General features: G+C 32.5%; 1 long non-coding RNA gene across 1 annotated transcript; it reads left to right on the forward strand.

Annotated features, from left to right (window-relative positions):
• Positions 1-4,769: 4,769 nt before the first annotated feature.
• Positions 4,770-14,543, forward strand: LOC136025617 (uncharacterized). Its single transcript, XR_010617122.1, has 3 exons — positions 4,770-4,812; positions 11,621-11,779; positions 14,001-14,543. It is a non-coding gene; the product is annotated as an uncharacterized LOC136025617 (long non-coding RNA).
• Positions 14,544-14,969: the final 426 nt, after the last annotated feature.

Genomic DNA, 14,969 nt, shown 5'->3' on the forward strand with positions numbered 1-14,969 from the left:
TCTAAAGGATTTTTTTTTAAACTTGCTCAACTATCAGAGACAGCACCTTACCCATTCTTGAAATTATACTAACCAAATCTGATAAATTCAAGTAGGATCCAATTTGGTGATATTTTGCTATGTACATTTATTCCATCTTTCATTTAAATTAAACAAAAAAAAAAACAAGTTTTTTCAACTGAAAGTAAGGAGTGACATTAAAACTAAAAACAAACAGAAATTACTTTGTATATGAAAGGGGCTGCTTCTTCATCAATGCACCACTCTTTAGGCTAGAGTTTGTAACAAACTTTAGCGTAAAGAGCGGGGCGTTGATGAGGAAGCAGCCTCTTTCATATACAAAGTATTCTCTGTTTGTTTTAAGTTTTAATGTTGCTCCTTACTTTCAGTTGAAACAATTTGTTTTTTTTTTAATTTAATTTGTGAACTTTTTCTAATCAATGCATGTTTTAATTTTAGCTCTCCACAGAGGAATAATTAAAATGAAATTTGTATATTTTTTTATACAAATGATTGAGGTATTAGGAGGAGGTGAGCCCCTCATATGGGTAATAATTTCTGTTTGTTTTAAGTTTTAATGCTGCTCCTTACTTCCAGCTGAAAAAAACTTTTTCATATATTTTTTATTGTTTTTTTTTAAGTAATGCTAGTAAATTCTGTGCTCCCTTCATGGAAATTTTCATCCCCCATGACAAATTCCTCAATGAAAGCTCCCCCAGCATGTCCCCCTCTTCTTGACCCCTCCCCCAGCCAAAAAATCCTCCTGAAAACGCCTCTACACTTCCCAATAACCATTACTATATGTAAGCACTGGTCAAAGTTTGTAACTTGTAGCCCCTCCCGTGGGGACTGTGGGGGAGTAAGTCGTCCCCAAAGACATAGTTATAAGGTTTTTCGACTACGCTGAATAAAATATCTGTCTCAGAATTTTTATCCGTTGACTGTGGGAGAATAATTAGTGTGGGAGGGGGCCTAGGTGTCCACAAATTTTTTTGGTCACTTTAAAAAGGCACTAGAACTTTTCATTTCCGTTAGAATGAGCCATCTCGTAACAATCTAGGACAACTGGGTCAATACGATCACCCCTGGAGAAAAAAAAAAACAAACAAATAAACACGCATCCGTGGTCTGCTTTCTGGCAAAAAATACAAAATTTCACATTTTTGTAGATAGGAGCTTGTAACTTCTACAGTAGGATTCACTGATACGCTGAATCTGATGGTGTAATTTTCGTTAAGATTCTATGACTTTTAGGGGGTGTTTCCCCTAGTTTCTAAAATAAGGCAAATTTTCTCAGGCTTGTAACTTTTGATGGGTAAGACTAAACTTGATGAAACTTATATATTTGAAATCACCATTAAAATGCGATTCTTTTGATGTAGCTATTGGTATAAAAATTCCATTTTTTTAGTTTTGGTTACTATTGAGCCGGGTTTCTCCTTACTACAGTTTGTTACCACAAACTGTTTGATTTGGTGTTCCTTTCACTAACTTCACCAAATCAACAAAAATTTTCTACTTTTTGTTTATAGAGCCCCCTCCTCTTTCCCTATTTGACCTAAGGCCAATGAAAAAAACTTTAAAAGCCTTAGCCTTTTTGACCTAGGGTCATAGTCTCAGAATCTCAATCAAACAGATGGATGGAGAAATAGAAATTGCAATGTCTGTGTTATCTATAGTTAACACGTTTGGTCCCAGAAAAGATTTAACAAATTTTATCATTGTCACATCAAATTTAGCATGCTGATGAGCCTGATATTTGCCTTGTAGTGTCCTTTTTCAAATAATATTTATCAAAAATAAAAAAAAGTCTTTTATTTTTGCTGTTTAAGATGTTTATGACTTTACAGAATGTTATATTTGAGTATGGGTGTGTGCTAGGATTAACACTGCTTATGACAGCAAAGGTCCTTCCATTTGTGGCACCACAGAGTGTTGAATCCCTGACCCTAAACTCCTGAGTCAACTGTCATATTCGACATATGTGAAAAAATGTATTTAATTTTTTTTTTTCGCTCCTAAAGGTGTAGTTGAAAGTAGTCAGAGCCTTGGGGTGTGAATCCCCTTATTTGTCCTGTTGGAAGGAGGCTAGTACTGTACTTCAATTTTCATAGTTTCTTGTTAATCTTATAATCTCAACTTTTGCAATTTCCTTGTTTCTTTACCACTTCAATGGTATTCTATGAACCTGTTCTTGTTCTTTGTAATATGCCTTTACTTTATTTGGGATATATGTAGGCTTCTCTTTGATACTCTACAATAGCATCCTTATTTAGATCATGTTGCATGAGGCTTTTCTAAATGTTGTCTAGTCTCTTAAGTCCCTTATACCTGATGCTTTCCCTACTGTTTTTAGTTGGTAAAAAAAAAATCCAAAGAAAGTTCCCATTGAAAAGAGCCCAAAAGTGAGATTGAATTTATCAAAGCTTGGAGGTTTGCCCCTTCAGTCTGTTGAAAGAAAACAGATTCATAATTGAAGCTTTGTTCATTTCAATCTTAATAGTGACCTACATTTGTGACAATTCATTAAATGATTGTAAAGGAATACTTCTATTTATTTATTTGTCTTGTTTGAATTCCAAATGATTTTTTTTAATTCTTTAAATTGATATACATTCCTTATAAATTAATTAGTTGCACCACAGTTCCATTTGCAAGTTTTGACCTACTTTGTAACCCTTGGTCTCAAAATTGCATATAAATTTATTGAAGCTAGGGAACACAGAACTCCTGTCTGTTTGAAGAAAAGGGATGGATGTAAGTTGGTTTAATTACACTAAAGTCCTAGGGCCATTGCAATTAAAATAAAACAATAAAGATTAACTATAAAATACTTGACATTACATAAGCATAACAGTCACAAAGAAAATCCATTCACAACATTTTACTTTCGTGCTCAGTTGCCAACCTGAGCAATTACCTAAATTTTTAAACCTTGCAAAACCTTCACCAGCCATCTCTCATGACCCACACTCTTGTCTATACATCAACAATTCATTGAAAAGGAACAACTACCCTACTGCCATTTCTTAATTTGTATTTATGTTTAATAAGTTTAAAAGAAGGCTTATATGGCTAAGTCAGAAGCCCAGTAAAGGACAAGGTGATCCTTTAGCCAGGAAGTGCAATAGGAAGCTAGGGGCCAGCAATCCTGTGCTTTTGCATGCCCTTCCTGCTTACTGTCCCCACATTTCTTTAGGTAACTTTTTAAAGTTGGGCCAATTCTAGCTGAGCTATCAGAGTCACATCACTGATCCCTGTCCCAAACCAAATAATCTAGTAATACCAGGAATTAAACCTGTGCCCTTTGGACAAAGGATTCTCAAGCTAGAGAGCCAGCCACTTAGGAAGGAACACAAATGTGAACACAGAACAACAATTGTTTGAAAAAAGGAAATATTTAAAAAAAACTCAAGTCATAGTTGCTGCCCATAAACAATTTGCATTTTATTTAGACAAATTTAAGACAGGTATCAACAAAACTCCATCAGGAATTGTATTTACTTAAGATACAATAAGCAATATGAAAGCTTAGTTTTGTGATATTCTGGTCTTGAAATAATACAAATAAGAAAAACTATATGTTCTATTTGTTTTCCACAAGCTCATTTGAGACTGCAATGTGCCCATGGTGCACTTATAATCTCTCTAAAATGCTTTGAACAGAAGGATTTGTAAAGACAATTGTTCTGATCAGCAAGAAAAGTACTAACATAATTCTCTAAACTTGGAACTTTTTAAGACAACTTTTTAGCAAAGCAAATGCAAAACAAAAGAATTCAGCTAAGTGGTAAAATATAGGACAAATCTAATTGGTCTAAATAACCAAGGCCTATTAACACAACTACCTTCTAATCTCAATTCTTTGTGTTTCTGATTCTTAGCAGCAGCTTTGTAATGAAAAATCTCAGATCTATTAGCCTACTAGATATGGTCTAGATGGTTCTGGAGACATTGACATTTTATTTTCTCTAGATATATTTAGTTCAGCAGTGCATATACACTATGTTCCAAATCTAATGATCACCCAATTTGCATGACCACTAGATTTCAAAGGCCAGAGAGAATTCGATCCTTGAATTTAGTGATGACCTTTAATCTTGATTGCCATCATAAGAAAGTCATGGGCCTTACTTATTGTTAGACATAAGCCTACCAAAGACTAGTAAATGCTAGATATATCCAGTGTCTGACCTAAGCTATCCAAAATCAAAGTCTCGACAATTATGCATCATTATCTGCAAGAAAAAAAATTGCTCCCATCAGACAGAGCAAAAGAATGTCCAGTACTTTAATTTGCAGTAGTAGCAAAGTGATTAGGAGCTACATGGAAGCTATTTTCAATCTGATGGTTGATTTCTGTTTCTTCCCCTACTACTGAGTTGCTGTTGAGGGATTTGAGCTTCAAAGAACAAATGACGAAAACTGTTTTCGGACTGAGTATTCAGAATTAACCCTGCATCCAGATGCAGCATTCTTTGTGAAATAAGATTTCGGACACGGTCCTTGCCGTTTTAAGTGACACGTGGCCAGACAAGTATTTGTTGCTATCTTTTAGGGGTTAAACCTCGATTAGTAAAAATCCCATTGGACAAGTAAACAAACGCACCCCAAAGGTGATTTAAAACTATTACTTCTTAAAAAAGCGTATGCTTCCAAAAGGATTTTCCAAAATCCTATGCGTGTGAACTTGGCATAAGCTTTTGGACACGCTCAGGGTTTTCATTTTCCAAATAAATCTTTTCTTCCTTTTGAAAATCAGTTTCCCAACGCCATTCTTCACTTGCTCTACGGAGCTCGTCGTTGCTAGTCGTAAGTGATTTAATTTATTTATTCTTTCATTTGTAGCGCAACTTAAAGTTTTCTTATGTCCCGGATGGGTGTTTTGGAATGGCCTACCTATTCAATGTATAAGGCATTGACCTTTTGCTAAAATCTTTGTTTTATAAAAGTGAAACCTTTTAAAATCGATGTTCTGCTTAAATGAAGTTGCCTACATCAAAGAATTTCTATCTTTACCACTTTAATCATTCCCAGATTAGGCTATGAAGTTTTAAAGATGTTAAACATTTCCTAGTTTAATTAAAAGAAAAATTTAATGCTATGGCTTAATTTCAGTCAAATTGGAGAAATTGTATATTGAAATCCTATTTGCCTAGCCTACCAGAGAAGGGAACTGAAAATAAAGTTGGCCTATAGTGTTGTTTTGTCGTAGTTCCAATAGGTAGCCTAGGCTCCCGACTTGTCAAATAGGCAAATTTCTAAGACATGGAAATCAGAAGTGGGTTAACATAGCCTAGTAGCTTGGCAACATCTTCCTGGTGTATTCTTTTGGCCATGCATTCACTTATAAGGCCAGGTTATTCAGATTTTTTTTGCAAAACTAGGAAAAATTGAACCCTAATATTACTTTTAAAGAGGGTCTAAAATAACAATTATATTTTGTGCCCTAATAGCATCAAAAGTGAAAGGAAAAACAATAAAAGAGCTAACAAGTGCTAGATTACATCTGATAAAATGTGGTTTCTGTTAAGGTGTAGGTTGAGTAAATTTAGATTTAGGCTGTGTCCATTATTGAGTTCCAAATTAGGTGAAAATCATAACAGGGTGTTTTATATGCTCTTTCTCAATATAGTCGTTTCGTTTGAAAATTTTTAGTTTATAAGCCCATTATGGACCCTTAACTTGTCTTACTTTGGTCACAGAAAAGGCCCTAAATATCAACTAAAAACTTACTATTTGATTATAATTCCATTCTGTAACATTGTAGCTCTGCAATATTTTTCTGGTGTATGCTTATGGCCTTTCATTCATTATTAAATTTTTTATTTTCCTAATCTAACCACTTTTGGTTAAAACAGTAAGTAGGCTAGTTTTTTAAGAATTTTTTTGCTGCAAATAAGAAAATATTAATCATAAAAATTACTTTTTAAAGAAGGCACTAGACAGCTACCATATTCTGTGCCCTACTAGTAACAAAAAAGAAAGGAAACAATAAGAGTAAAAATAAGGTGATTAAGTACTATCCACACTAAAATTTGATTTTCTCATAAGATGTGGGCTGGGTAACTGTTGCAATCCACTTCAAGATCTGTCCACTAACAAGCTATGAATTAGATGAAAATTATACCATTTGTTGTGTTTTTACACTCTTGTCCTACACAATCATCATGTTCAAAAATTCTAATTTTAAGCTCTTTATGGACTCTAATTTTTAGAAAAGGTCCTAAATAATAGTTAAAAGCACACTATCTGATTATAATTAGATTTTTTGTAAAGTTAGGTCAACTGACAAAATGAAGAACTGGAGGTAAAGGTAGAAGATACTGCATTACTGACCTTTAAGTAAGATAAACATACTAATTGATGAGTTTATGCTTATTCTGAACATAATAACTGTTTTACTTAGAAATCCAATTTGCCTTTTATGGACTCTAAGATGATTTTTTTTATAGGTAATTGTTAAAATGTAGTGTTTGATATTAGTTCCATTCTGCTTAAGTTATATAACCAAGTATTTATGATTCATCATGATTGAATTGAATAAACCATTTATAAATTTTGAAAAACTGTCATACATTTACCCTTAAATTGAGTCAACCAATCAAATTTAGAACTAGAAAACATGGAAATACATAATTTGTTCTTTGCATTTGCAAATTAGAGGTTTGGGGGAAGTACAGTCAAGCTGAAGTTAAAATATGGTCATTACAATTTCCCTGAATTAAATAGTGAGAATTGCTGTTGATAACCTTTTTATATAGGCTAGCCAAAAATAAGAGAGGTATAATTTTTGAGGGTCCACAAGAAACTTGAGTTCTTTTATATCCAAATGTTAAAACTTCATATTTACTGCTTGCATAGCATAAATTGGCTATGCCTTTGCTAGAATAATCTAAAATGGGAGTAAATGTTTATTTTCTTTCTAAGTGCTCCATAGAAGCTGTAAATTCTTCTGTTGTTGACATTACTGAAAGGTAGTATTGCAATTTATGTGTTTTTTGTATCTTTGGAAGTAGTTGGTAGGTGAATGAAACTTTCAGGAATACATCCAGAGCCTTAATGATCTCCAGGAAAATATTTTGGTGTTCACCTCCACTCCATCTCCCCTTTTATTATAATATATGTTTGTTTTTAGTTTAACTTACTCTTTGATGGGGATTTGTTGTAGTTCTTTGCTCTGAAAGTTATTTGAATTTATTTTTGCTTACATTAATTTCTGCACAAAATAGGCTGACACTTCTCAAGGAGATCAAACTTACCCCATAGTTTGTGGTAAATCTGACACCTTTCACTAAACCCTATATGCACAGATAAAATTGTATCACCCTAATACATGCTAGCTGAAACATCTATATATCAAAAACCATGCAAAACAAAACTGTTGTTAACAGTTTTTATGTGCAACAGTAGAACACAGATTTTCTACTTATCATTGGGTATTTCCAACAGTATTGGTCTTACTCCATATGTAGAAGGAGTCTAAGAATGTTTTATTTTTCAAATTTTTACTGTAAATATGAAAAAAGTAATATCATTCTTTAAGTAATGAGGAACAAATTGTAATTTCAATCAGTATCAGAGGAAAAGAGTTTTTTAACTTTTGTTAAGAAAACACTTATTTTTATTTAAAAATGTGTTTTATTAATTTCAATTTGTATCTGAGGGAACACCACACTTTGACAAATGGAAAAAAATAGTATGTAAGCTAATATAAAAAGGTACTATCCAATCTCCTTAAAAATACAAATATTTTTGGCATGTGCACAAATATTTGTGCACATCCAAATATTTCATTCTCTGATCAAATGAAAAAAAAAACAAGTTTTTTTTAAATTGAAAGTAAGGAGCAATATTAAAACACAAAATTAATAGAAATTATTCTGTATATGAAAGGTTGCCCTCTCCTCAACCCCTTACTCTGTGTGGAAAAACTGTTAGCAGTTAAAAGCTTTCTATTCTAATTAAACAGTCCCTGCATTTCAGTAGCCACTCTTAAAGAATTAGGACAAACAGTCAAACTTTAGCATAAATAGCAAGGTATTTAGGAGGGACAACCCTTCATATACAGGATGGTTTCTGTTTGTACTGAGTTTTAATTTTCCTCTTACTTTTAATAAAAAAAAATTATTATTTAATTTATGATTGTTTTTCAAATAATGCAGGAAAATCTGGCTCACCCTTAATGAAATATACCCCCCACAAACAGAAAATCACTCCATGGAAATTTCATCCAACATAAAGTACACACCCTGTCAAATTCCCTCCTTGCTGGAAATCCCTCTCCCTATAAAATTTCTTGCAGACAATTCAGCCTGGAAAATTCCCCTTTGAATACTTTCATTTGAAAAAGTCTAATCTCTAATTGGTTTCTTGATCACTCTGTAAATGCCCCCTTTGGTGGAATATTCCCCCAGAAATCAAAGAATGCTGAAAATAGCCGCTAGATATTTTCCCTAGAATATCATAACATGCAAAATTGAGTTGGCATAGAGAATTAAGACAATTAAGAGAATTTTGCATATGAATTCTCTCAAATCCTCCCAGAGTAAAGTTTCCCCTAGGACATTCACCACCCCCTTTGGAAATTTTTCTTCCCAAGGAAAATTCTCCCTATGAAGATCAACCCCATACACAAAATACCCCCTCCTCCCAAAAATGTCTATGCTTCACAATAAATATGCAATAGTTATTGTATAACTATACAATAACTATACTATGCATAAACAATGGACAAATTTTTTACAACTTATAAGTGTCTCACCACAGACTGTGGGGGGTCTTTTACCCCTAAAGACATAGCTATTTGATCTTTTTTCTAATCTGAAGGAAATGGTTATGGGAGGGGGCGCCAGTTGCCCTTCAATATTTTTCACTTAAAAGGCCATTAGAACTTTCAATTTTCCTTCAAATGCACCATCTACAGATCTTCTGGGACCATTATTTCAATACAATCACCCCTGGAAAAAAAGAACTAACATGCATCCATGATCTGTCTTCTGGCAAAAATAGCAAAAGTCCATACTTTTGTATATAGGAGCTTGAAACTTTTACATTAGGGTTCTCTAGTTTGCTGAACCTGATGGTGTGATTTCCATTAGGATTCCTTGAAGTTTACCTTAAATTGCACGTCCAGCAAGATAAGGTGGGGATGAGCCTCCTGTGAAACATCTTACTGGTGGTGTGACATGAAGGGGATGGATAACATCAAACTTAATGAATCTTACATATCTGGAATCAGCATACTACACTGATTCTTTTGATATATCTATTGATATTAAAATTCCATTTTTAGAGTTTTGGTTCCTATTGAGCGAAATTATTCCTTTGCTAGCACAAACTGTTTGATATGTCCAAGATTAAGTCTTTGTGTGGTTTAGACACTTTGTTCTAACTTTAAGGTCCCGTGTCTAAGGTTAGTCCCTTTCTTTTGAGATTGGAGCAATGGGTAAGCTAGTTATATATATGCCCCACACCCATATTTGTTGAGAAAGGCAACCTTGTAAACTGGCAGCCCAGATTTAAAGGCAGATCAACTATAGGAGTGGAACACCAGATCATCATTGTTTGCAGGGAAACAATAAGCTGAAAATGAATTTCTATGAAAGAACTCATATAGTAACTTTGCTTCTTCATTCTTAAAAATGAAGCTGCTTTAATGCACATAACTTTTGGAAGGAGATATGCAAATTGTTAATAGGCTATTTATGATAGTAAAACTGGTCAAATGATGTTTCTTATCTGCATGAGATTTATGTGTCTTAAGATCAAATTCCTTGTAATTTCTGTGGATCTGTTTACTTTTTTTATTATTACGTTTGTTAACAGTGTTGTTGTAGGTAAACAGAGCATCAACTACAAAAACTGCTATAAATGCATTAGCAATCTGGCTCCATCTAATAATCCTGGTGACCCATCTAATAATCTTCCCATTTCATTTATTGATCTCCTACTTTTTAATCAGTCCCAATAATTTTCAAAAAGTATATTTTGTGCCTGTTAATTGTGGTGGTTGCTAAAGCATATTATTTTCTATCCTGTAATAACCTGCAAGTCATTATTTCTGCAAACAATGTCCTGGAGTCCCATATCCTACTCTCATTCCACTCAAAAACGTGATTTTCCTTCATGTTTTAAGTTTTGACTGTAAACATCCAGTCAAAAGTTTTCAACAATGGCAGCTTCAATGGTTTACTCTTTGTTTTAATTGTATGTCATTTGAAGGGGTTTGAGGTTCTTTTTCGAAATTCTTGAAAAAAATTTCTTGTAACTATGTTTACTTGAATCTGAATGGAAATTACTGCTTTCAAAAGTGTTGCCCTAGAAAATTTGTCAATTGACAGTTTCTTTGAAAATTCTATTTTTAAATTTTGGCTAATATGGGCCATAGGTTTGCTCTTTACTAGGTTGCAACTACTGATGCAACCATGATTAATTATATTCAGTTGACAATTTAAACACCTAAAGATTTATTAATTTTTATTAGTATACATAGAAATCAAGAGGAATATATACTGAATCCTATTTATGATGGTTAAATTAAAGGACAGGTCAAAATATCAGATACTTCAAATAACAATACTCCACAAAACCAGCCTCAGACAAATTTAAACCTTTTTTAGGGGGTTACTAAGGGACTGACTCTTATAAGCGAATATCACCCTATGTCATCCGTTATAAACTTTTTAGTTGTGGCTAGATTATTTAAGGCCTAAGACTTGAAGCCTCAAAAACTGGAATTTATAATTTGTTTTTAAATAATATCAAAAAAAGTATTGGAGGGTCTTGCCAAAACTTGTAGAGGCTGGATTAGACATCCAAAATAATAACAGCAAACTAAAAACTAACATATACTTTCCCAGAAATCTTGGAAAACTATTTGACCTCTCCTGTTTTGTGCTGGAGATGGAGATTTTTTTATTTTATTAAGCAGAGCAGAACTTTCTTTTGAAAGTTCATAAAAGGGCTGTCACTAAAACGTTCTAGAATACCTACTTGGGAAATGCTAAAAATCAGCTCAAATTGACTATTATTTGAGCAGTTTGGCAGCTTCGGGAGTACCCAGTGGTTTTACTCGCCTTGATTGAAGACCTTACTGACACAGGGGACATACAAATTTCATTATCTTTTCAATCAGATTTCATAATCAAACCAAAGACTCTCAAAAGTCATTTAGTTTATGAAACACAGTAGTGTTACAGTTTCCTTGAACTGCATTTGATTCTGATTATTTTAACTTATGACCCATGTAAATTTTTTGCTCATTTTGCTAGATTCTATTATCAGACAGACACCCTGGTTTGGTGTGATGTATAAAAAGTTGAGTTGTCCTACTACAATTCTTTGAAACGTGAATTTTTCTCTTGTTTTCTTATTGTTTTTTTTTGTATAGTGTTTGTGTTACTTTTCCCATTTTGCATGTTTTGTTTATTTTAGGTTAGTTTATTTGTTCTTTTCCTTTTTTTTCTGTTGGCAAAGGCTTTCAGAGATGAAGCTGAGATATTTGGACTTTTAATATTATCAGTGACAAAAAAAAAGTTTTTTTTTTATTATTTTCTGACTGTCTTATTAGAAAATTAATACCCGTTTTATATTTTATTTTGTTTTAATTTTTCCCAAGGTAATACCCTAATGGAATTGAAGATGGATGAATATTCTATGCAAGCTGTTTGTATAAGATTATCAATTGAAAATTATTCTAGAGATTTCATTGAACTGTTTTATTGGGCTGACATGAAGATGAAGAGTGTCAGAAACTATGGAACTTATAACAATCCAGGTATTATTTATATTTCAAAGAATCTCATACAAATTATATTGCTGTAAATGAACTGCAGTCAACTGGAGTTTCTTTTTTATTTCTTTTTCTTTTTTATTTTCATTTCTTTTTAGAATGTAGATTTAAAGCAGTTGATTTGCTGTTAACTTTATATATTAACAATATATTCCTCGATTTTTGAACCTTTGAAAATGTCAACTTACAGTAAATGTCAACCCTCCTTTAGACTAAAGTCAAATAGTGAGAGCATTTTGCAAAGTCTTTCTATAGAAGTCAGATTTTTTTAAATTCTTACTACAAATTTGTTTGGAAAAGGCATTAACAAGCTCAAAAATGGCCAAACCTGTATTTACCTGTTGAAAAGTAAATAAATATCAAACATAGGAAAGCGTATCAGGCAAAACGAAACATAAAACGAAGAATTTAATGAAAAAAAAATTGTTCAATCTTTTTCTATAAAATTGGTAGCTTCCTGCCATTTATTCCAATGCCATGTGTAAGTCATTGATTATTATTGGCAATAGATATCCGAGTTTTGGCAGCATTCTTGCTTAAGAAACTTTTAAAATATTTAGACTTTTAATATTATTAGTGAAAAGAAGACTTAGTTATTTTTTCTTGCATTACTTGAAATATTACACCCCTTTTTTCTATATTTTTGTGTCATTTTATTTGTTAAGGGAAAGGCACTGTGGTCTAAGGAATTAATTACCTATTGCCTATGGATGGACGAACCCCAACTATTATCTATATTATTTTTGAATTTAGCAAAAGAACATACTAATATAATTACTCAATGACAATTTTATAACTAATCATGTTTTAATTTTTTTTTTCTTTGCACGTTTTGTATAATTTAATTTTTTTTATTCCCACTGGTAAGACCTTTGGTCGTGAAGCTCAAATATTTCGACTTTAATTATTATTAGTGAAAAAAAGACATTTTTTTTTTTTGTTCAAGTGTCTTGTTTGAAATATTATACCTCTTCTTCTGTATGCTAATTTCGTTTTATTCTAAAAAACTGCATCCACTTCTGTTATTTAAGAAAATATATACAGCAAAAAGTTCCTCCCTGAAGTTTAAAAAAGACTAGAAATTTTTGATTCAAAAGTCATGGAAGGTATAATTTTGATCTTTTACACTCTTATATAATATTTGATCAAACAAAAATGATTGCTGTTTGCATAGGAAAGGTAAGGCCCATTCACGATGACATTTCAGGCCTGCACAAACAGCTACCCTTGTTCAGGTAGTTGACTAAAAGACACCAAATATCTGTGTTATTTTCTACTTCTGGTAACTGGCAGATTTTTTTATGAATTGAATTTCTATATTGCTGTCATCTCCTGTACTTGAAAAAAGTTTAAAATCTTTGGAAAAAAAACTGATTAATTGTGTCTATTGGATGTATCAACATGCTCAGACTAAGAGGTTACATCTCATAGGTTTTTCAAGGATACTTTTAAAATTAAGAAATGTTCATTTGGTGGTTCAGAAATTTCTTAAAAACAGTCTAAAGTTTCATTTACATCAAAAAGGGCAGGTTAGACCAATGGATAAATTACCTAAATTTAGTTTTAGGGAGAGGGGGGGGGGTGCTATAAGTTTTAGAAGTGCTTCTATTTAAAAATAGGCATTTTCTGACCCATTGGCTGGGTTAATTCTTGTAAGCCTTTGGATTTAGGTTATTCCCTCAATACTTGTTGTTTTCATGTATGATTGGGTTTGGCTTTCTTTCGATGTCATTTTGAATAAAATTGCTTTGACAGTGCATAAAGATGCTTTCCAAAGAAAAAATAATGTAATAAGATGCTTCTATTTTTTTTTTCTATTTGCAAATTAGCTCATTAATGGGCTATGTTTTATTTAATTTCTTTGAAAAAAATGCATATAAACAATTTTGAGCGTTATTTTAAGTTTTTTATTTTAACTCCCCTCCCTCCCCCCCAACTAAAATCCTGGATGCACCCTCGGCTTTCAAACTACGATATCTTTTATAGCCGTGATGTGAAACTATTGACCAATTTTGGCACGTGTGATGCAACAAAATCTTTGAGTGTAGAAGGAGTCCACACTAAACGAGATTTCTCTTAGATATGAAGCCTGTTAAATCCAGAACGCAACTGTGCGACTATTGTTCTTTTTTCTTCTCCTTTTTTCGTTCAGTTTTTCTTTAGATTTTTGATTTCAGTTGATCAAGTCGAATTTTTTTTTTCGTAGAGAACACTTGGAGTATGGAAGGAAATTTGTGAAGATTCCGGTAACGTTTTTTATCTTATGATGATCGATGACGAGAATGATTTGAAGTTCATACGGAAATTCCTTCAGCTCCTTAGCCATTCTAACCCTAAAATCTGTATAAGCCTGTTCTCTGTTGCATTCGTCTTTTTGTGTATAGACGCTTATTTTTACATAAAAAGACAGTGCAGCAGAACTGGTTTCTTATAATTTTTAAGTTTAAATAAAAAAAAAACAAGGGTTCTAAACCTCAAGTTAAATAGAATCTCAGTAAAATTCGCGTATATTTTTTTTTGCTCCCCTTTTTATATTTTACTAAAAAAATAGAACCCTAAAAAATTTTTTAATCAATTTTGCTTCAATTTTTTGCTCATCCTTCACCTAACGAATTTACTGCTCATTGAAGCTGTGCAATTATGTGGCCTCTGCTCCTGCCAAAGAACCTCTTCCTGACTCAACATACAACAACATTTTTTATTTTATATTTTAATATAAATTTAATCAATAAAATATTGTTTCTTTGTATTCTTGCAAACTGCTTGTTGTTCTTAGAGCTAGGGATAGTTCATAGGGACGGAGTACAAGATAGAGAAAATTAAAATAAATACATAACTATGTTTATCAAAACAATTTATGAAGAGCACTTACTATACACGAACAACTATTGTATACTTTCAACTTTAAGCATCCCCTTTTAAGAAGGGGATGCCACGAAGGAAAAGTGATATTGTGGTTATGTTTCAAAAACAGTTTCGACAGACCTATTTTGGGCCCGCCATTACATATTTGCGGATTAATGCTAAACTTAAAAAATGTAGCTAGGACTTTTTTATATATAGAGTGAACCTTATAAAAGTAGGAAAGGGGATCTTGCTTGTCCAAAAACCCCAATGCCAGGGTTTACTGTATCTATATGCTTACTAATGGCGAAGTAATAATAATCATAAAATG

Source organism: Artemia franciscana, chromosome 1 (genome assembly GCF_032884065.1).
Source record: "Artemia franciscana chromosome 1, ASM3288406v1, whole genome shotgun sequence".
Classification (NCBI taxonomy): domain Eukaryota; kingdom Metazoa; phylum Arthropoda; class Branchiopoda; order Anostraca; family Artemiidae; genus Artemia; species Artemia franciscana.